This window comes from Rhinolophus sinicus, chromosome 17 (assembly GCF_057876585.1).
Source record: "Rhinolophus sinicus isolate RSI-liver-muscle chromosome 17, RSI-T2T, whole genome shotgun sequence".
In the NCBI taxonomy this organism is placed as follows: Eukaryota; Metazoa; Chordata; class Mammalia; order Chiroptera; family Rhinolophidae; genus Rhinolophus; species Rhinolophus sinicus.
The window spans coordinates 26,889,497-26,913,334 of record NC_142517.1 but is presented as its reverse complement, the minus strand read 5'-3'; the positions used below and the strand labels follow the sequence as shown (position 1 = coordinate 26,913,334).

At 41.2% G+C, this 23,838-nt stretch overlaps 1 long non-coding RNA gene across 2 annotated transcripts; it reads right to left on the bottom strand.

The window, feature by feature from the left end:
• Positions 1–8,048: 8,048 nt before the first annotated feature.
• On the bottom strand, positions 8,049–15,081 carry LOC148754747 (uncharacterized). Of its 2 annotated transcripts, none has more exons than XR_016019888.1 (4): positions 14,982–15,081; positions 13,461–13,512; positions 11,338–11,432; positions 8,049–11,219 (listed from the first exon to the last, which is right to left on the bottom strand). It is a non-coding gene; the product is annotated as an uncharacterized LOC148754747 (long non-coding RNA). The 2 variants fall into 2 exon arrangements; XR_016019887.1 differs by having other exon boundaries at positions 11,338–11,416.
• Positions 15,082–23,838: the final 8,757 nt, after the last annotated feature.

Here is a 23,838-nt window from a genome sequence, read left to right as displayed (position 1 = left end):
GCCTCAAACGCCCAGCGGAAGCGGGGAAGCTCGTGGCGGGATCCGAGGAAAGGGCTCATTTTACGCGCCAAGTGCTGTGAGAGGCAGGAAAGGGGCGAGGCGGGGGAGGGCAGGCTGGAGTTGTGGTAGCCAGTGATGGGACGGAGGGAGACTTCCGCAGCGCTGCGGCGGGTTGCAGAGACCCTGCGGTGGGTGGAGGCCTGAGTCCGTCTGCCTCTCAACGCTGGCCCTAGGGTCCCTGTGGAGGACGCGGCCGTGGGCAGTTATTGTTCTTGAGCGGAAGGAGGAGAGACGCCTGTAGAGGTCTTGGGTGTAAAGGAAGTCTCTGGTCTCAGTGATTGCAGCGAAGGCAGGTGAATTGGAAAGGCGTTGGTAAAATTTACATCCAAGTCCAAGAATAGTCAAGACGAAGGGCTTAGTTCAAAAAGTATCTTGAGACCCTTAGTCCATAGTTTATTTATAGAAGGCCGACCACCCGTACATTTGACTGACTTTCCTTCTTTTATGGACAAATATTGATGGCCTGCTGTGCAACAAGCACTGCATACCAAGTGCAGTGAACAACAAGGATGGGGTGAAGCTCACTGACTGATTAATCCAGGCAGGGGCAGCCATTAGTATGGTTTGCAGGTGACTCATTTGCAGTCCAGATCTCTCCTTTTTGAGGATTTTATGAAGTCCAAAATGCATCTCCTCCAAGAAACAAAATATTCACTGCCTGCTTGCAGGGAAAGAGACTTGCTGCTATTGACTGAAGTAAGGTTGATTACGTACAAAGAAAATTAATTAAAACCTGTAGATTTAGAGAAGAATCAAATGATGCAGAGCATTGCTGGAACAGTAGTCAGACTGCTGATTGATAGCTGTTTGTTAGTGAAAGTGAAAGCATAAAGTACTAAACACTTCTAAAAGCCTTGTTCCTGAAAGCGCTAAAAGTCTTGGAAATAGATGTACCCTGTACGCTTTAACCTGTTTTTGCCCCAGTGCCTACCAGCGACTTTCTGTTTATACCTCAAAGAGCGTCTTTATTCATTTGGCAAAGAAAATAATAATTAGAGGACTGAAGAAAAGATTAAGGGGAGCTGAGGACAGCCAATGAGGTGGTCAGGTACAGGATGCTTATGAGAAGAGCAAAGACCTTTCAGAGCTATTCATCATGTTTCTTTGAGGGACAATGAAGGTAGGACTGTTCCATTTTATGACAATGGGAGTTTAGACATAAGGCACAGAAAACAGTTCATCCAGATTCATTGAGTTTATATCTGGAACAGGAATTGCACACCTAAAGCAAGATCACGCTGTTCTGAGGCTAGTTTGGCTAATATGATTATTAGCAATAATAATGTTTATTGAGTACTTTGTGTATATGATAAAGATAGGAAACAATTTAAGGTTGGAAGAAGATCCAGCTGAAAGGCTGTAATTCATTCTGTGGTTTAACTTCATCTGTGCTTGTTCATCTCTAGTTGGCCTTGAGGCCAGTTTTCCTCCCACTGTAAATGTCTTGTAGACCTTCACTGTCCAATAAGAGCCACATGTGACTGTTTAGTTAAAATGAAATAAAATAAAAACTCCAATTCCTTTTTTGCAGTGGCCATATTTCACGTGCTCAGTAATTACATGTTGCTACAGTATGAGACAGCACATACTCATATGTATAAACATTTTCATCGTGAAGAAAGTTCTGTTGAACCAGTAGTAAGCACTAAGAATTTCAAGGATAGAGAGTTGATAAATTGTGAAGAGTAGCCTTTGTTAAAGAGTAGCAGGGAAAAGTGTTATTCCTGAAGACCATAGAACAGATGCAGAGTTGTGACAGTGTTTGTTACAAAATAGGTTTTAAAAAAAAGGGGAAAAAATCTAATAAGCCTCTCCCCATGTGGGTGTGTGTTTTTCTTGGCTCTCTGTTGGTCTCAGTCTCACCCTCTGTCTCTGTCCAGGTTTTTTTTCCTTGTCCTTTTTTCACTTCTTACCCCATTATTGGCCATACTAACTGAAGTAGAATTTTAAATATTCCCATCATTGGACATATTGAATAGTTTTATGTTCTCCTGTTCTTAAATTTTATATTAGCTAAATTTCACTTTTACTGTGACCTTTAAAAATAATCCACTGATAACCAAATTAAGTTCCTTTTAACCTTTCTGTGACCCTTTATTATTCTTTTTCCCCTGTGGGTCAATGACCCCTGAAAGGAAGGGGAAAAAAAGCTCCCTAGTTTTGGAAGTAGAATCTCTGTGAACTGCCTAACTAGGGCTTTCCACATGGTCCGCAGACCTTTGTGTTGTAGTATTACCGTTTATGAGAACACAGTGTCTGTACTTTTGTTTTTTTAATAAATTTACCTAAGATATTTATCCCACAGGGCATTGTCATTCATCCCATTCATTTTGGTTAGTAGTGTGTCCCTTTCCCTTCCAGCCCCTTTCCCCCATGAAAAGCATGTGGGAGAATACATACTTTGTCTGCAAGTCTGATAAAAATATTAGAAAATCTACCCAAGATTGCTAATTTCAGAGTGAGCTCAACTGTACAAAGTGAGCATGGCAAAACCAGTTAGCCCAACTTTATTTTTATCCCGTGAACCAGAGCACAGTACCATGCTATCCCCTCAAAAGTCTGAATAAAATGGTTGCAGATGGGCCTCCCAGGTTGGCAACCACAGCTTTCACTGCTATTTCTGGGTTCCATCCAATGCAAGTACAGAATTTTTTTAAAAGCTGACATTTATTGGGCTCGTTCTATTTGCCAGGTACTTCGTACACAATGTCTTATTTATTGAGAACCATCCCAAACAACTCAGTCAGATCCTACTTATTGTTTATTTTCACCCAAAAGATGGAAGTGGCCAAGGGCATGGCCTAACCTGTGAGCACAGAAGTGTACTTGGACTGAATGTGAGTGTAAGCAGAAGCACCTGGGTCTCATGTATTATGTTAGTTGATGCTGCCAGCCAACCAGTACCCACGGGGCATCAGCTTACTGTGAATTCAGTAACATTATGTAAATATCCAAAAATTTAATTCTGGAAACTTAACTTTGTCTTAGACTTACTTTCTTCATCACTTTTCCCAAACAGCAGTCCAGATTTCAAAACAGAGATCAGCTACAAGTGACCACTTGCTTTGTTGTGTTTACCCCAACACATTTTATTCCCACCAAGATGTGGATTGGATTTTCCTAATATTTTTTTAATTGGTAATCAACACTTAAAAGTTGTAGACTCCTTGGTATATTTTGAACCCCAAATAACTGGTTTAGATGGGCTTTGGCTACAAAATACTTATCTGTGGGTTTAGTTCTATACATTTTTTAATCTCTCATGTGCAGTATAAACATGAATACTTAATAAAGTGAAGGTCACAATGTTTAAATAGCATCTCTCTCTAGGAAGTGAAATATTTTGTCATCTGTAGAGGAATAACTTATGTACTGAATTCCCAGTGAGACAAGTCAGGCCTTTAAGTGATAAACATCTTCTCTCAAATATTAAGCACTATAGTGAAACCTTTTATGATTATAAACGTATTCTATTGTGGCTGGTTCATTACTGATAAGAACTTACCTAAAAATGTACTACATGCCAAATACAGTTTAATATTTGTTACATGAATATATATTTCATTGAAATTTAATTGACACATAACTATATTAATTCCAGGTGTACAATATAATTCAATATTTGTATTCAATATTGTGAAATAATTAGCACAGTAAGTCCAGTTAAAATCCATCACCACACAGTTAAAATTTTCTTATAATGAGAGCTTTTAAGATCTCTCCTAGCAACTTTCAAATATACAATACAGTATTACTAACGATAGTCATTATGCTGTACTTTACATCCCCAGGACTTATTTTCACGAATATATTTAAAAACAAAAGAGTAAAGCTCTAATGACACTGACTTAAAATTCTTGTGATGAATTTGATGGTCAAAAATATGGCACTAATAGTTCTTTAAACTCTCAGCATCTAATAGCTAGCCTGTTATAAATGTTAATTCAGACTGAAAATTGGTAACTTCCTTATGCATTTAAAAAACAACTTTTGTAGTATTTGCTAGTTTAATGAAATGATTGCTTATTTCTGAGATTTCCATAGGATTCTAATGAAACATCTAAGAGTCTAACTCACATTTATTCATAAGTGATTGGCAGAAGTGATTTCATTCTACCTTTATAGAGATGAAGTTCATGTTTCTGTACCTATAATTTTCGGTAACTATGGAATTTACAGGTATCAAATTACAACAGTTTGCCTGTCATTTTGTTGCATCTCTATTAATAAAATGTTTTAATTAAATGTTTTCATTAAATAAGGAGTTGTGAATCATCTTAAAGATATTTTCTTACAAACTATTGATTAAAAAAATCAAACATGTACACCTGAAATCTATGTAATTTTACTAACAATTGTTACCCCAATAAATTTTTTTAAAAACTGGGAAAAAATCAAACATTATCAGTGCTATCAAATAGATGGAAAAAATTAATTATAGTAGTCCTGGTTTGCAAGGGTGTAGAGCAACTAGCACGCTTAAACATTGCTTTTAGGGTCAAAAATATGTTCTAAACACTTTAAAATATTCAAAACTATTGTAGTGGACACCTTATCCCTCCTCTTTTTGTTCAGGAATCCAGACCTCCTTACCCTCCCCTCCCCCTGCCCCCAAATACACGTAAATCAGCCCAACTCCAGTAATGAATTCAGATTAGGTCCGCTAGTCCCTTCCCCTTTACCAGTGATTTAAATAGGGAATGGGCCTCTGACCCAATTCTGACCAAACAGGCTGCAAGAGAAGGTTGCTGGAAGCTTCTGGAAAAATCTTATTAGCACATATAGTGTTCATCACAGTATTGTTTATGTTTAAATATGAGAAATACTAAAATGAAATAAATTGATTTAAAAAACAACACAGTTGTGCAGCTATTAGAAATGATGTAAGTTCTTTGATGATGAATGTCTGATGGGTTGTTCTGTAAAAAAGCAAGTTAAAAATAGTATAATTTTTTTAAAAAATATACTCCAAATAGCATTCTAAACATACATTTTATTAATTATTTCTGTCAACATATTAGGATACTTGTGTACCTCACAGAATCAACATATAAGAGTTGAATAACGAAGCTTCAATAAAGCAGGACACAGAACTGCTATGAGAACTTCAGATATGAATTCTGGAATTCTCAAAAGACATGGAGAGTCTCAGCCCTTTGAATCTACCACTTAATGAAAGTTGATCCCATTCTCTTTTACTGTCTCTGCACATGGCAGGGCAGTGGTGGCTAACAATCCAGTTTTGCCACCAAGGAAAAGAGAGGAGCCTTCTGTTCTCAACCTCGTTACAAAAATGCCAGGAAATGACTGGCACACCTTGAGTTATGTATCAATCCTTGACCAAATCCCTGAAGCCAGGAGTTAGGTACATGCCTCCTGACCAATTGGGGACCAGGAAATCAAGGTCACACATGATGACACCTCCCTTTCTAATTAAATGTCTAGAAGAGTAGGGGCAGAATTCCAAGGAACAGTTCTGTCACAAGAGTGCTAAACAGACAAACATTCCTACATACACTTAAGTGAGAATCAGCTGGGGAAACATTTTACAATTAAGCGGTAAATCTTGCTCTCTCTTACCTCATAAATAGAGGTGAACGTGTATTTTGGAAAACCTTCCTCCGAGTTTTTGGTAGATATCCTAACCCCAGGAGAATCCCCCTCCTCAATCATGGTGTTACTTATAAAATAAAAATAAATTGTGTGCGTGTGTAAGTGTAACTATGCATCATAGACCTAAGGGTAATCATAAGGAAATGAGTGTAGACCCACCAAATTAAAAGTTTAAATAATTAGGAAACAAACTTGCGGAATTTTGCAAGCTTTCAATTGACTGGAGTGGTGTTCAGTTGTCTTGGTGTTACTATTTTTGTTTGCCCTCCAAATTTGATTTATCTACAAATCTACAAACATTTGAATTATACAGATATCTGAACGAAAAACATTCCACTCACGCGATCTTGTGAAGGAACTTAGATTCTGGCCTCTTACAACATCTGTAACTTTTTTTTTTGTAATGCCCTTGGGACTCTGGAGAAGCCACATAAGAGGCCTCTCCAGTTAGCATGCCAGGGAAATGAGGCACCTCTGATTTTAAAACACTGGAAAGAACGCTTCTAGGAAGAATGACAACATGCACAGAATCATGACTGTGATTAATCTTTGTACAGAGTGGGGGAGAAAACTTGCATCTCCCAAAGCCGGCAGTCCTTGCATCGGTTCCTTTCTGTGTAAGCATAGCACACGAACCGCACCTGCGCGTAATGCCTTGGTTTAAAGCTTGCCTTGGAAAGTTTCCCCGGCATGATTATTGATAGAGCAGTTCTGGTTCCCAGTTCTTTTCATACATCCTGTCTGAGCGGGCTTTATTACTGAATGTTACCCACGTTCTGATAACAAGGAGACTCTGTGTCCTCCCGGGTGAACTCACTCCCCATCCCAGAAATATAGCGTGACTACCCTCCCCGCTGGGGTTGTAAAAGTGGAAACCCGGCACCGCCCTCTAGCACCTGCGCCTCCCGCCCCGCGGCGACCGCGGCGGCCCAGGCTGGGGAGGGCTGCTCCCGGCACGAAGTGCGTGCGGCCGCCGGGCCGGCAGGTCACGCAATCCCGGGCGGGACGCCCCGCCGCTTCCGTGCAGACTCGGGGCTTCCTGGCGGGTCCGGAACCCTCCTCGCGTGCCGCCCCGGCCGCCTGACCCGGCCAGGAATCCGTGATTCCGCCCGGCCCCCGAAGCCCCGCGCCCTCCGCTGACTTTAGCCTTTAGTCCGAGAGGGTGATGCCCTCAACGCCGAAAAGTTTCAAGTTCCGTTGCTGTAAAGCAAACCCCTCGGCGGCGGAACGAGGACGGAGGGGCACGCGGGCGAGGAATCGGTGTCGCCCCGCGGCCCCACCCAGCTCTCAGCGGCCTTGGCGCCTGTGGTGCCTGGCCGCTCGGTCGCCGGGTCTCGGGCCGGGCGGCCGCAACACCTCGGCGGCCTCGCGCCCTGCCCGGAAGGCGTACAAGGGGGCGCAGGCGGCCTGCCCCGGACGGCGACAACCGGGAAGTGACCCCACCCCCACCCCCGGTGGCCGCCTCAGCCCCGACTGCCCGGAATCTGGCGTGCAATGACGCCTGCGGGGCACTGCAGCCGAGTAGCGCTGCCGGGCGACTGACCCCAGCGACCCGGCGTCTCCTCCCGAACTCGGAGCGGGGGTGGCAGCTGTGAGTCGCGGGGCGGTGAGGGGCAGCCCCGCTGAGGCTAAATAGAGCGAAGGCCAACGCTTGACAGGGTAGGTTAGTTGTTGACGTCCGGGGGCCACCTTTTTGACGCCTGAGAGCGGCGGCCTCACTAGCAGCAGAACGGGCTTCCTGCCTGTCCGGCCTCAGCGGGCCGGCGGGCGTGTCTGCACGCAGCCCAGGGGTGGGCCGCCGGCTGCGCGGTGCCTCTCACGCTACGCCGCGTGCAGCCGAGGAAGCGCGTGTCGTGACGACCGGCGATGAGATCAGTTTGAATTACCACAGCGTGGGGCTGGGAAGTGCTGCCTGTCACGCAGCCAGTGCCTGGGCCAGGCGCCGGCTCTGCCCAGGTGGCGGTGGCCGCAGCCTCCCCGCGGGCCGAGTCCGGCAGAGGGAGCTGGGAGCCAATCAGCCTCTTGCCGGCGGTCGCTGTGGGGAACTATTCCCGGAGTGGCGAGGGGTGGGGGAGCCCGAGAAGAAAATTACAAAATGCAACTTGCACACTTGGGGGGTTGGAATCTGTGAGCAAACCGATTTTCGAGGCGCACACTGAATATTACCTCTGAATCAGTGTCTTACACTGTGCACAGTAGGTAACCGTTTACAAACCACTGTAACGTGGAACTCAAAGGTCATTAAAATGTGCCTTTAGTTTGTTTATATTACTTCGTTTAACTGCACACGGCTTGCATATGCGTGCATGAAATTGAATTTATACAGTCAAGTCTGAAGGCATGGTTTGGTGAGAGGAATAATTGTGAATTCAGTAAGAGAGTCGGTACAAACAGTAAGATTACTTAAAAGGACAAATGAACTGAAAATTCAGACCATGACACGAGGAAGCCATTACATTCATCTTTTCATGGTCTTGAACATCTTGTAGCAACTCAACTATATAATACATGGCAGAAACTTCTAGACACAGAACACGCAAGTATTTAACTGTACCAGACAAACATTGAAAAAAATAAGCCTTATGAACACGATTAATATCCGTAACATAAGAGAGAAGTATATCTTTAAATTTTTTGTATTTCAGTCATTTCCTTGGTATATGTGTGACTCACTGGTAGGTATGTCACTATGAAACAATGACTAATCACCATGTGCAGAAAAAATTTTACCCTGAATTTTAAATAACGTGTTACGAGAATTTTTTTTTACAGGTTGTAATGTTTATATCATGTGAGTTGAGTAGGGAAATAGAGACTGAGCCTAACTGCCTAACAAACTGCATCAAATGAATATTCTGAATGAAGGGAGGAATAAATGAGTGAATGAATGTGTAGGCAGTACTCTGATGGATTAAAGCTGTGAACTAAAGTGTCATGAATGAGTAATTCCAGCCCGATAGTTGACTCAGGTGTGATCCTGGTATGATGGAAATAATGCTTGTAGCGTACCCACTTCACCAGAGGTATGGGGGGAACTATTCCTTACTCACCAAAAGTGCTTTGAGATCTTTGGAGGAAGATAATATATTCAATTATTATAAATAAAAATTTATTTGGGTTATTATGACAAGTTTAATATTTAAATACAACTGTGCCACCAATTTTTTTTGTTTACACTTAGTCTGTCAAGTAATGAAATATAGTGTGGGAGGCTGCCTCCTTCCATAAAATAGTTGGCTTTAGATGTTTCACTGTCAGTGGACAAATATTTCATGATGTGCAATGGAAGTTTGTAATTAATCAGTATTTGAGTGATATTTGTGGTGATGGTGAGACCTCTGGCCGATGAAGTGCCAAGGAGAACACTAATTTTTTATTAATTCCTAATTTGATTTGTGGAATCTTAAAGACGAGAGACCTTGGTGTCATTTCCTATTGATCAATGACTGAAAGTCTAGGATTAGAGATTTACTCAGTCAACCTATTAAGGGACCTACTGTGTGTCGGGCATTGTTCTAGGTGATGCGGATGGAGTAGTGAACAAAGTGACTTAATATTGAAATGTTTTTGGTCCCTATTTAAATGCAGATCACTATAATAATAGTAATAAATTACATACATCTTTGGGCCCTGGTCTTTAGAAGCAATCTCTTGGAAAAAGTCACCACAGAGTGGTAAGTGGTTTTAACTTGCATCAGAAGGAAGATACCAGCCTTAATCAGTCTATTCTGTTGAGAAAATCCTAAGACAAAACCACACAATACTGCCTGATTGCCATCATTCTCCATATCAAAGTTGCCCTCATCTTTCTTAATGCCCTCTCCATCAATTTACGGCTATGCATGCTCCTTTTTGCCAAGGCACCATACACTGTGCAGTTTGTTGACTGTATAATAGTGCCTGGCAACGGAGGTGAGTAGGTCTGGAACTCTAGCCGGTAGATTCACCTGTGAAAACGTGTTTTACATATACCTCAGAAAGGGGTGTCTTTCTAATTTGAACAAAACACCCCAGACTCTCAGTGGCTCTCTTTGTTCTTCAGAGTTCTAAGACAACTAGCTCCCATTATCCCCTTTACTTGTATTTTCATGTATTTAATAGCATTGCTTTGTTATGAATCGTAAGATGGAGCATCGGGGAAGGGGAAGAAGCCAAGGCGGAAGGAGAAGTGAACCAACACCTATCAGCGTCCAAGATGTCCAAAGGGAAGACTAGCTGAGGCATGGTGCTGCGTGAAACGTTCTGCAGCAAAAAAGGAAGCACTGATAGAACAACAACTTGCCTTTTCAATTTTAGCAATCTTGGAAGAACTGTCAACTCACAACAGGTTGCCTCAGTATTGCATTGCAACTAGAGAACATGATACAGTCAGACAGCATGGCTCAACCCTTTGGCCGAGCTCATTTGTAGGCTTTGATATCAGATGATTTGATACAGGATATATGTCCTGCTGAACCCTGAGGATGGCTTTGGGTATTAAAGCATTTTCCTTTTCCTGTTGCTACCTTGCCTGTGGTCTGTTGACCTTATGTCCTGCTGCAAACAATAAGTGATAAAGACAGCAATGTCAGGATGTAGTGACCTGATTATTTCAAACTCCTGCAGGGGAGACATGCAAATAGATGCGCCCCAACAGGACGTGATGAACTGTGTGGTTTTGAAATCCTGGGTGGATGGGCCACGCCCTATATATACACCTTTAAATCTCCTGGTGATTTGAAGGTATAATTATTGCTCAACAACTCCCAGGATACAGTTAATTAGATAGTCCTATGATTCGATTATAATAAAAAGAGTTAAAATATAATTAAAATGCGCAAATGTGTGCATAATATAAATATATTTTTAAAACTTGGAATTCATTTCATATAAGCATAAAAATCCAATTGCATTAACACTTTTAAAATATAGTCTCTTCTAACAATAGCTAAGCAGTTAGCTTTGTAGCTTAATATATAGGCCTAAAGCAAATGAAATATGAAGGAATATGATTGCACTGCACAATTTATCATTTTGCTTATCAAGAAAAGATTCCCATGGTATTAATTAATTATTATTACTTACAAAAGTCTTTAGAAAGTATTGCTTTCAATTTTACGTAATTTCAAGGTGGGGAAACAAAGAGATTAAGTAAAATAGTCCATAAACCTTATACCTACCAAAGATAAGAGTTAAAGCAATTGCGGAACTTTAGACAGAGAAGACACTGGTAAATATATAGTTTATTACTATATACTAATATAATTCCCTATCTTGAGATGATAAATGCAGCATGCAATAGATTGTGTCCTGTTTTAAGGACAGCAACTTCAGCAGCTTATTTGCATTGCTGGTACCACCCAGTACATGATGATGGTTGAATGAATCAATTAATGAACGTGTATGAGAGAAATCCCATAAGAACTAACCTCCAAGTGCTCCATTCTAATCCCTAGACCCTCCCAGTTTCTGTCTTGCTAAATGCCTTCCCAGATTATTGATGCTTTATGCGAGCAATCAGGAAAAAGGAAGCAATCCAGATGGAGGCTAGCTCTGGTCAGATGCCTCTGAAATGAAAAAAGTATTTGCAGATGTTTCAACAAGTGGAGGGGTTGGGCTGAGTCTAGGCCACAGGAAACAACTTCCACACCTTGGGGCTACTACAATAAAGGTATCATCACTCACCAGCACAGCACTCCATTGGAAACTTGAAAAGGCACTCAGGGTTGGAATGCTGCATGAATCCAGACTTGCCCCAGGAATGCTATAAGTGATCAGAACTAAGTATAGAAATTAATATGATTTGTAAAAATAGCAATAAGGATCACAGTTATCTGAGAATCAAATCCTTTAATCACTTTAGACAGAACTAATGCAACTAGAAGAAACCATCATTGATTTTGAGAGTCTCCTTCTAAATTAGTTGGCCTTTGGCTCCTGGAGAGCAAAGTTCAAATTCCAGTTCCTGTCTGGCAGGAAAATAAGTCAGACACAAAGTAGACAGATAGTCTTTTAGACTCCAAACTGAAACAGCAGGCCATAAAGGAGATCTGAGTCTTTAAGAACCTTTGTTTTCAGAGTTGCTGAATTCATTCACTTAATGTGGTATTTTTCACTGTGCCTTTTGAGGCTGTTCACTTTAGATTTATGATATTTGCTTTTGTTGGCAAATATGTTCAAATGTAAATAAGAAATTTTATATTGTCTAATGAAAAAGTTCTGAATTCAACTGTTTTGTGCATGCCCTCTTCTGGAGCATGTAAACTTTATAGCTGCTTAGTAGATGATGGGGCACTTGGTTATAAGTACCAGTCACTTATAAGATAATAATAAGATATAAAGGCATCTTAAAAAGTGCTCAGAACTAGGCTTAACTATTTACAAGCTCCATATCTGGTCATATTAGTACCTGAGCCTATTTTCTCACTTCTAGTATGATAACAATTGAAGAATGGTTTTGGTTTTGGCCCAGTGGGCAAGGAAGAGATTATTTTCTAACACAATTATCTGAATGCTTTGTGACATTGGGTTTTTCCATAAAATCCTAATTAAAGTGAGAAGACCTTATAATAGCATAGCTATGGGTACTTGACTAATAGAGATATGCTTTTTATCACCCCAAAATGAAAGTTTTCTTTAAAAAATTATAAGGAATGGAAGAAAATGCTAGCATTATTACTAAAATTGACCAGGATAGTTGGCAGACAGAGAAAAATTAATTAACCCTAACATTATTAGAGAATTATACATATGTTACTATTCTGAATGAATTGCCCTTTCTGAATATTGGATTTCATTGTAGAAACACTAAATGCCAATACTGACAGCAAATCCTTTTGTCTTTATAAAACAACAACAACAAAAAATCACGGAGGTGTATCAGACTTGCCAATTCTCCCTAACTCTTATAGAATTAGATAATTAGAGCTAGGAAGAAATTTAAATGTTACTAAGATCAAATATCTCATTTTATGGATGAGGAAACATATTCAGAGAGGATAATTAATTATTTTAAAACATTGTTATTGTTGTTGTTGATATTATTATTGTAAGTGCTATGCAAGGTACCACTCTGGGTTCTAAGGACTCAGCAGTGGAGAAGACAGATGTGATCTCTTGCTCTGAATCACACAGTTAATGGAGGAGCTGGGACCAGGAATGAGTCAGTGGATTTCTAATTAAAAGAGCTTCCATTAATCAAGTACTGACTCTAGACTGGGCTGTGTTTCACCCACATTAAGTCATGTAATCGTCACTAACTTATCACGGGGTGGGACATTTCTTTCCACTCCTGATGTCTCCTTCCATGTGGAGGGAGTTCCATTAATGTAATAATTTTGACTCCTCTGGCTGCCGTATTTACTCTGCCCCAGGGAAGATAAGGTGACATCTGAGTTGGGATAGAGTAACAGCATGAGTAGCCTAGCCTGTTCCCTTCTCTTTCCTTAGGACTGAGCTGCCTGAAAGGAATATTTCTTCTTTGCTTTTCCTGGCCCAAAGATGAACAAAACAGAAGAGGACGTTTCAGGTCTTTTGAGTAAGGAGACAAGTCTCATACGGAGGTTTTAAATTAGGAAACCCACTTTCCCACAGATACCAGTTTTCTCATCAATAAAATCTGTGTGCATGTATGCCAGAGAGAAGCATTCATCAAATAAAAGAGTAAATAAGCAAGTATGCACTATCTATCATATTTGTACCATCCAAAACCAACCAGGTTCTATCCAGTGTGCATATCTGTGCCCCACATTCTGACCCCCCTGCCACAGCATCCTGGCAATCGTGTCTTAAAATAATATCAACATAACCTTCTGGGATCATATGCTCAAGCAGTAGAACAGCTTGCACAGCAGCCTGAACCTGTTGCAGATGGCACATAAAATTAACCATTACACCTTCTAAACAAATTTGGCCCAGCTTCCCCAATTTCTAAAATTGTGAAGGTTTACTGTTGTGCGTTTGGGAGGAGACAATGGTGAAATGAAAAGAACATGGGATTTATAGAATTGAGAGACCTAGATTTGCATCTACTCTAAGTCTCTCTAACTTTGAACCTCTGTTTTCCCTTTAAATAACAACACAGATTACTTTACCAAGCTCACACTGTTGTTTACGACTCAAAGAGGAAAATGGATGTGCAAGTACTTGGTAAACTGTAAAGAACTACAAAAAAAAAAAAATGTTAGTTGTTTTACAGGCTTAAAGGGCAATCCTCTAAATAATAGTTCTCACTTTTACCATGGATTTTAAGCTTGACTTTATAGAAAGGTGGTTGTATGGTTAGGTGGTTGATTGACAGTGGCCTAGATGTTTATTATTTAAAGGCAAAGGACCACTCGTCCAACTAAGCTCTCCCCGCTCCCAACCAACATTGCCTAACTAATATAATTAAAAAATAAAATGCTCTCTTCCATTGCTGTCTGCAGTTTTACCATCGTCTTTTGCATTAGACAATGCCTCATTCAATGACCTCCTTTGAATTTTGAGCAGGTTTGTAAAATACTTTCCCACTAGGAAGAAGCTGCAATACACGTAAGAATTGGAGTAGAGTTGGGGAAGGAAAAAAGAAAGGCTGAAGGCACAGAATATTCCTTACTATAAGTTTCAACCAAAAATGCTTGATAAGGAAACTGAAGAGGGAGCAGAACGTAGCTGGGAGCAAGGGAACATTGTTTCAAAGTGGCACTTTTTCCATAAATTGTTGTAAGGCTTGCTCCCTCTGATCAATCAATCTACCCTATCTCAGCCTGAAAGTCAGAAGAAATGGATTCCAACCATGTTTTGTGACCATCCAGCTGTGTGACCTTGGGTATGTAACTTTGCCTCCCTGGGTTTCATTTTCCTTATCTGTTAACTGAAAGCTTTGGACAAATATTCTATAATCCTAGCAAAGAACCCATGAATTTCCTCCTCTTTCAAGAGCCTTATCTTCCTCCAGGAGAAAAAAATTATCTTAGAAATGTGCTAAGAAATAGGGGTGTGTGTGTGTGTGTGTGTGTGTACACCAATCGTAAAGTTATATCAGAACATCATAGGCCAGAGAGAAAGCATTTCATAAAAATTAAAAACAGTAATCAAGAAGCTGTACACTATCATATTTAAACCATTTCTCTTACAAGCAAAGAAACTCCCAAAGAAGTTGTTCCAATTACAGTTGTATTCAGACATGTTCACAGTTCAATTAAAAAGCATCATTGAGCTCTGCAAATCATGCTTGACCTACTAAAGAATACATACCAGCATGTAAAGCAGGCCTCCAGCCTAAAAGCAGGCAGGCTTCTTGATAATTACTTTAAGTTACTAAAAGAATAAATGAATAAAATACATACAACAGCTGTTAAATCCTCAAAACAATACATTTTTCTCCTCAGTGTGGGGATGGACTCTCCGTGTTTTTCTTCCTGGTGATAATTCTGTTCATTGCATAAGTAGGTTTAAGCAAAAGGAATAACAGAAAGAGGTCAGCTACAGGACCTTGGACATTAAAAACAAAACAATTTGGGGAGGATTCACTGGCTCGGGATTAATCATTATGAGAATCTGGTGGACTCAAAGGCATCCCAGTGTCTTTCATGTACTTTAAAATTTAATAAGCTGTTAATAACTTTGGCATCGACATATAAGATTCCACTCTCAGAATGAAGAGCTAGTAATACTATTGTCATTTTTCTCATTGATACAGACAATCTATCCCAATCCCTCTTTTCTATTAAACACAACTACTGCTTCCAGAACTAAAGACTGCAAGCATGACTATCCATCTAGAGAGGAGAGACCAGAGAAAATCAAAGAGTTTGGGGAGGGAAGAGAGTACACGGGAAAGGCCACAATCTTTGAACAGAGACTTGGGCTCAAATCCTTGTTCTACTAAAGTCTAGGCGCTTAACCTCTCTAGGTTTGACTTTTCTCATCTATAAAATGGGATTAATATGTACCTTGCAATTGTGAGGCATCATACTACTACTTGTGAGGCTTCCAGCAGGCACTCAGGACACAGTTATCGTTATTCCTTTGTCTCGGTGGGGCAAATAACTGTCCTCCCTGTTTTAAACTGGAAATCATGTTCCTTCCAGGTTTTAACTCCTATGAGAGACTGTGCTATTTCAGGAAAGTTATGTACTATTCTTAAGACTACCTGGGAAAGTAATGATGGTCTTCAGAATAGAATCTATCTTCTGACATTAAAAAAAAGAAGAAGGAGAAGAAGAAGAAAAGAAAAAATAGAGGAGGAAGGAAAAGAGGAGAAGGATTAAAGAAAAAGTATAAGAAGTGAAAAGAAGAAAGTGAGCAGAAACGAAAGGAAAGAGGAGACCCAGGTCTTTACACTGGCATTTAGCCACATTCAAGAGTTACTTTAGATTTTCATGAAAATCTCAAGGCTTCTCTTGCTTGACTCATCCAATTATAATCATCCTTTGCATTGAAGTGCTGTTTTCTGAGACTTTTTCCAGACTATCAAATTTCTATTCATTTTTCAAAACTCTCATTCACTCACCAACATATGTGAAGCACACACTATGTGCCCAGCATCTCGCTAGGAGCTTTGAGTTTCCTCCTTTACAATGGTCAGTAGCCCTGAAAGGTGGATATTATCAACACTTTCTACAAGGAAGCAATGAGGGATTAAGTCACTTAGCCAGAAAGAGTGAAGCCAGGAATGGATCCCAGCACTGGGAGATCCCAAAGCCTTCATTTTGTTCTTCTCCATCACAACACACATATCCTTGGTCAGAACTCATGCGCCCTTCCTCCACTCTCTTTCAGCCCTGGCCTATCCTTTTATCATAACAATGCTTTCACTCCATTTTTGTATTAGGTTGGTGCAAAAGTAATTGCGGTTTTTGCCATTGTTTTTAACCTTTTAAACCGCAATTACTTTTGCACCAACCTAATATTTTAACTTATTCTTTTCATTCTCTCTTCTGCCAGTTCTATTCCATTTATCAGACATTTGTCAAGCATCATCTAGGGTAAAACACTGGACTATATCCAGGCTCTAAGTAGACTGAAAATACATTTTTTAAAAATTTCCTTGTTTTATTATCTTGTTTTTTAAATTGTGGTAAAAATTTTTTGAAAACATAACATTTACCATCTTTACCATTTTTAAGAGTAACATTCAGTATTGTTAAGCATATTCACATTGTTGTTCAACTGTAAATTATTTTTATTAATGTCAGGAATCCCCATAGTGCCTAGCACATGTTTGCTGAATAGTCAGGCCTTTATCACCCAATCCCAAAAGTGCCAGTCCCAGGGGATCTCAATGTTCCTGAGTCCCACGTGCCGCAGGGGATCCTAGTGGCCCTATTAGCAAGAATAGAGTTAATATTTCTAAGGCAAATTTTAAAAAAATATTTCCTACCTAAGAGCTGTTATGCATCCCAGACCTTTAGTTTTATTTACTAATTTTCAAAACAGGTTATAAATTCACATGGTTCAAAATTGAACAAGTATAAAAGAGTGCACAGTGAAAATTCTCCAATTCATTCCCCCGCCATCCAATTTCCCTCCCCAGAGGCAATCTTTTATCCTTATTTTATGCCTATACAAGCAAAACCACACATTTCCTCTGCCCCACCTTTTTTTTTAAATTAAAGTTTATTGGGGTGACAATTGTTAGTAAAGTTACATAGATTTCAGGTGTACAATTCTGTATTACATCATCTATGAATCCCATTGTGTGTTCACCAGCCAGAGTCAGTTCTCCTTCCATCATCATATATTTGCTGTGCCACTTTTTATACAAATTGTAGCATACTGTTTATATACTCTAGTATATTTTTCACTTAATGTACCTTGCTTTTTTTCACCTAGTATATCTTGAAGGTCATTCCATTTAGTAGTACATTTACTTTTTACACTTTATGGATACATACTTAATAACATATAACTTAATAAGTTCCCTATTGATCAACATTTAGGGTTCTTTTTTTTTTTTTGGAGGGAGCCAATCTTTTGCTAGTAAAACATTACTGCAATGAATAGCCTCTGCACAGATCATTTTGCAAGTGTGCAAATATATGTGTTGGATAAATTTCTAGATTTGAAATTATTTGGTCAAGGTCATTTCTAGATTTGAAATTACATTTGTGGTTTTAGCAGACATTGTTGGAGATTTTTAGATTGCTGCTTCCCCTCCCCACTCCTTAGCAGTTGAGAACTGTAGTGTAATGACAGATGTTACAGACAGTGGGAGTGTGTTCCACATGTTAACAGTGTGGAGACAAAAGAACAAAAAATAGAATCCTTTGCACCCTGGCTTCTTTTGGTCTCTCTTTCCAATTCATGAAAGAGAAAATCTGCCTGACCAGATTTGCCATGTCCAGATTTGCCATGCAAGATCTCTGCTCCCGCTCCCTGTACAAGAATGCAGAATATGGTGAGGCCAAAAAGGAACAACAACAGAGCCATAGATTGGGGGTCATACCTCTATATTCTCGCTGGCGGCTGGGTTGGAGATACAGGAAGCAAGAGCTGCAATCTGCCATTTGCTTCTTTCTGCCAACCAACCAACCCTCTAGTGTAGCCACGGCAGTTATATCGGTGGCTAATAGCTAACCGGTAACAACTGATGGCCAGCTAGTCACAGCTGATGGCCATCTACTCCCCGAGCCAGCACCTCTCCATGTGAGGCCGAGAACCTGGAAACTGCTCTCTGGGACTCTGTCTCCACACCAGCCAAGCCTCATCAAAGTCTCCCCCAGAGTCACTAGCCTCGGGTTACTTACCAGCCTTGGGGCATGTGCTCAGCTAGACTCCAGCCTGGTGGCGCAGGGTCAGCCTGATGAACTGGAGGCTGCGTCTCCAGCAGGGAGTGGGGACTGCACAGGATCCCTTGGGAAGGAGCCTTGGGCAGGCAAGCAGTGGGAACAGAATACCCATAGGATGACTATAATCCCAGTCTTCCCAGGACCGTCCCAGGTGATGTCTGTTGTCCGGCATAATTACCAGTCGTGCTCCCTTTCATGTTGAAAAGTGTCCCAATTTGGGCTATATCTTACTAACATTGCATAAGGTAGGGCAGTGCTGTTCATACTGTTGTAAGGAGCCCTGGGGTTTGTCAAGGTACCTGGGAAGAGGCTTTCAGAGGGAAAGGGAGGGGCCAGGCAGGTGGGATTTGGGTCCCATCACCACTGTCTCGTGTGACTAAGAGGAGTTTAAGCTTATAATAAAGGAACACATTTCTACCTAACTGGAGTTACATGGCTCTCAAAACTTTTCAATTAGATGCACTTGTCCTCTCTGCTGACACATATGTACTATTGGGCATTTTCTTCTGCAAAATAGATAAGTGAAAATCTCTTGAGGCAGTAATCCCTTGACCTCAGGAGATAGAATATCTGCACTTACTACTCATTTGTCAGTGCAGATGGGGCCAGGCCTTGAACTAATGGACCACGCATGGCTTTTAACAAGAGCTTCTTTGGCAGCACTTTCACCCCGTGCAGTCAGAACATGGGGTCTGGTCTAGGTGAGAGAATGGGCAAGAATGACATTGTGTCTTCAGTTCAAAGATGCTGCACTTTGATTCATTTCCAAAGCAGCATGTAAAGCAGAGCAGAGGAGAGACATGAGGTAAGGCAGAGGCAGCTTGCCATTCCCTCCTTTGTTTTTCAGAGATGCCATAAATTTGATGGTTTTGGCAGCCTGAAAAGAGTGAGAAGTCTGGGGGGTCAGGGGAGCACAGAAGTGTGGGCTCACTATCTTCCATACCTCCAGCCACATTAGCTGAAACAATTTATATTACCATATAAGGCAAAAATGTAGTTACTAGCAAGCCGCTGCATTCAGGCTAATGTCCAGATTCCAGACCTTGAAATGCTTGCTGTGCCCAGCCTGGGGCCATCTCGCCTTATCTACACCTGGGCAGCAGGGTGTAGGAGTTTTCCACTTATTTTGCAGGCAGGCCTGGCCTTGGTCTACCACAAACATATTTAGCCTTTAAGGTCTCAAACAAACTCTTGGCCTTCTCCTGAATTAACACAGGCTAAAGGACATCTGTGTTGATTCTGATCATCTAACTCGTGGGCCAGGCTTTCCATTTTGTTAATCACTTCGCCTCATCTCCTGCTGATTACTCTTGATTGCAAAAGCCCAGCTCTTCAATTGCTGCCTGATTCTTTTTGTCCTTCAGAACTTTTCCTTCTGTGAAACAATTCATCCCTTACACACATGCAACTCTCATCATTTTCTCCTCATTTAAAATGCTTCTTCTCTCCACTTTTGTTTCCATCACAGCCATTTGTGTCTTCTTACTAGGTCTGCAACAGCCTCGCAGCCTTTGTACTTTCTGACACAAAAGAGTCAAGAGTGTCCATAAAGTACCCTCAAATCTATGCACAACCACAATAAGCATGACCAGTGACTAAAAATGGCCACTGACGATTGGTAATGTCATTAGTCATTGCCAAGCAGGGCAGATGAACTTTTCCCCAGGAGCGAAGTTTTTTTCTAACCTGTGGAAGTATGTTGGTCTAAGGTTCTTAAGTAGCCTCTTTTCCTCTTTCTTCCTGCTTCACTTCTTTCTTCTTTCTCAGCCTCGCAACCAAAGATGGTTTAAGATCATTTGTAGAGTCTAAAGAAGCTGATTATGGCTCAAGTGACAGAAAGAAAATGAGTACAGTGGACAATGAAAACAGGGAGGCTGCAAAAGTAAACAGAGAAGGGTGAAGCCAATCACTACGAACTTGGATCTCCTAGATGCCCATAAAGTTAGAATTCAATTTGTATCAGTTTTCTAAAGCAAATACAAGTCCAGCTCCTCCCAACAGGGGAGGGCTATACTATAGGAGGGATTACACTAAAAGAAGATTATACTTCCCACGCACCAATATTAGGCTTGGCTTTCTGGCTTGCTTTGACTAATGAAATGTGAGCAGAAGGGACATGTGACACTTCTAGCAGAAGCTTTAAAAGCCATAGCATGGGGCCGGCCCGGTGGCTCAGGCGGTTGGAGCTCCATGCTCCTAACTCCAAAGGCTGCCGGTTCAATTCCCGCATGGCCCAGTGGGCTCTCAACCACAAGGTTGCCAGTTCAATTCCTCGACTCCCGCAAGGGATGGTGGGCTCCGCCCCCTGCAACTAAGATTGAACATGGCACCTTGATCTGAGCTGCTGCTGAACTCCTGGATTACTCAGTGGTTGGAGCGCGTCCTCAACCACAAGGTTGCCGGTTCAACTGCCACAAGGGATGGTGGGCTGTGCCCCCTGCAACTAGCAATGGCAACTGGACCTGGAGCTGAGCTGTGCCCTCCACAACTAAGACTGAAAGGACAACAACTTGAAGCTGAACAGCACCCTCCACAACTAAGATTGAAAGGACAACAACTTGACTTGGAAAAAAAGGCCTGGAAGTACACACTGTTCCCCAATAAAGTCCTGTTCCCCTTCCCCAATAAAATCTTTAAAAAAGAAAAAAAAAGCCATAGCATGGTTCTTCCATTGTTTTTCTTTCTGCTCTAAGGTGACTAATGTGTCACAGGTAGGGCTTGCTCCTTTAGTCTAAGTCCCAAAATAAAGATGACATGGAACAGAACTGAAGCTGACCTGCTATTAACATGAATGAGAAACTGAAATGAATCAGAAGACAACTTTTGTTGTGACCCACAGAAATATCAGGGTTGTTTGTTATTGCAGCATAATTTAGTTTGACCTGACTGGTAAAGCCCTGAATTCCAGAAAGCAAAGAGACAGCAGCCGTAGGGATGTTTGGAAGGGGAAAAAAACAGTCAAGGAGATTGTATCACAATGAGAAAGGAGATTTAGGTGCCAGCCAGACATCAAGAAAACTTCCAAGGAGAACAATATGGGCTCTGACAGGGTGATACAAGATCATAGGCACCAAATGGAGCAAGCCTGCACATTGACTTTCCTTCAGGAAGTAGGAAGGGAGAAAAAGGACACAATTCAGAATGCATTCAAGAACAAAAGTACCGTATTCTTAGCTGTCTATAGAGTAGAAATGAAATAGTCTTCTGGGGCTAGGACAAAGGGAAACTCCAAGACTTTTTTTTCCTCGGGGCCATATTTAACTGCCTGCAGTATGATTGAAAGCCCCAGATGGAATTTTTATGGCATCCCACACAAATATCCAGGAGGAAGGGTACCACTTTAGAGAAAACATGGGAGTTGTGATAACTCAGGTCCCGCCTGCAACCTGGGCCCAGTTTCTATGGTTCGACCTAATTAAGGAGGATGCAGGGATCCTGGCTGAGGAGACCAGGCCCTGGGTTGGTATATAGCTCAGGGAGAGGTGTGAGCGTAGTTTCCAATTTCCTATATTCTTCATTTCATCTATGATTTGGATTTCAATGGAAAGCCAGCATTCTAAGTTTCTCTCTGGAGCTGAGAGAAGTTGTACGTACAGGTGGGTTTTCCCCACAGGTGCAGGATGTTGTATTCATTGTTAGCATTCTTCCTGACATAGACAACTACAGGTACAGAATATGATGTCCCAGTCACACATACGGCCTGCCTCTCTGGGGTGTAGGAGGGCAGGAATCCCCTGGAAGTGTGGTCCTCGGAGCATCAACAGGACCTGGAAACTTGTTAGGATGTGAATTCTTGGGCCTCATCCAACATCTCCTGAATTTAAAATTCTGCGGGGGTTGGGGTGCAGCAACCTATGCTTTAACAAGCCTTCCAGGGTATTCTGATGGACACTTAAATTTGAGAACCACTGAATTAGGGTCATTAGTTTTTCTCAAGGCAAGTGTTACTAGCCGGAGGTTGACTTGGATCAACTCCACACCCTTCTCTGAACTTATTAAATGATCATCCACGCCAGGCTGCCAGGCAGGCCTCACTGTCTCCACAGCACATCTCAGCACAGGAGGCAAGCGCCGAGTTCAGGCCTTCCTGGGGTGCTGTATTGAGCGTCTTAGCCCGCACCTCTTAGGCCAGCCAGCTCTGGGAACCATAGACAAACGTAACTTTCTCCCTACTGTCTCCCTTTACCTAAGACTAAAGAGGCCACTGATGAAATCAGCCCTGTGAGGTCAATATTATCTCCAGTTATACCCAAGAAAACAGTGATGTGGAGATTTAAACAACTTGCCGCAATCACAAAGTTAGAAAGTGATGGAATCAGATTCAAATCCAGTCAGTCTAACTTCAGAACCCACTGGGAAATTGTTTGGAACATTCTCGGATGCACAGTTGGAGAATCCTGCTCTGAGAAATACTATCTATACTGATTTGACAGCAAATGTCGAACGTGTCCTCTCATATCAACCTGCTGTCACTAGTCATTTGCTTCCCAAAATGAGGCAGGTGACCCAAACATGAATAAATGAAGATATTCTCATTTCAAAATAGATGTATTGTTATTTCTCTTAAGCTATTGTCGAAATAGCTTGATAGAAAGGAAATGAAATTAAAGAGATTTTTAATTGCATCATCTCTTTCTCTCCAATGCATTTGTACATCGTTCTATGTCACTGATGTCAGTTTTTTATCAGTGCAGTGGCTGAGACATTAGACTCCAATAGCCCTGTATTTATATTCCAGCTGTAGCATGCCCTTGCTGAGTGAGTCACTTAATCTCTCTGAGCCAAGCTTTTCTCATCTGTAAAACAGGGGCCATAGGATTGTTGTAAAGATAAAATGAGACAATGTATGAAAAACATCTGGCACGAAGTAATATACAGTGCCCAGTCCTAGTAATTATTATTAATTAAATTCAGTTAGTAAATATTTACCATGTGTTTTTGGCCTGTTAGGCATTGTTCTAGGCACTAGGGGAGGGCATCAGGGCTGCCTGTGAGACTGCACAGGTTGTGCACAGAGCAAACGCACAGGCCACCATTTGCATCATCATCCAACAGGACCAGTGCACCCCGGGCTGGTAGGATACAACCCGGCAGCCATAAGAGTGGAAAATAAAATGGGTAAAGCTTACACTCTAATGAAAAGAATCATATTTACTATTATGACTTCATACTTTATAAAAACCCTATCATTCAGCATAAGAATAACTAATTAGTAAACCAGTAACTACTACGTAAGCATTTACCAAACGGTCAGTGCTATGCTAGGTAGAGTAGATAGTATAGAAGGCGTAGAGGGTTTGCCTTATTTCCACAGTTAAGCAATTTAAAATTCAGTTGAGGAGTCAAGTACACAAAATGGGGACAAAATGTATTTCAGTGCTAATTTGCATGATATATTAAGTACAGGCAGATC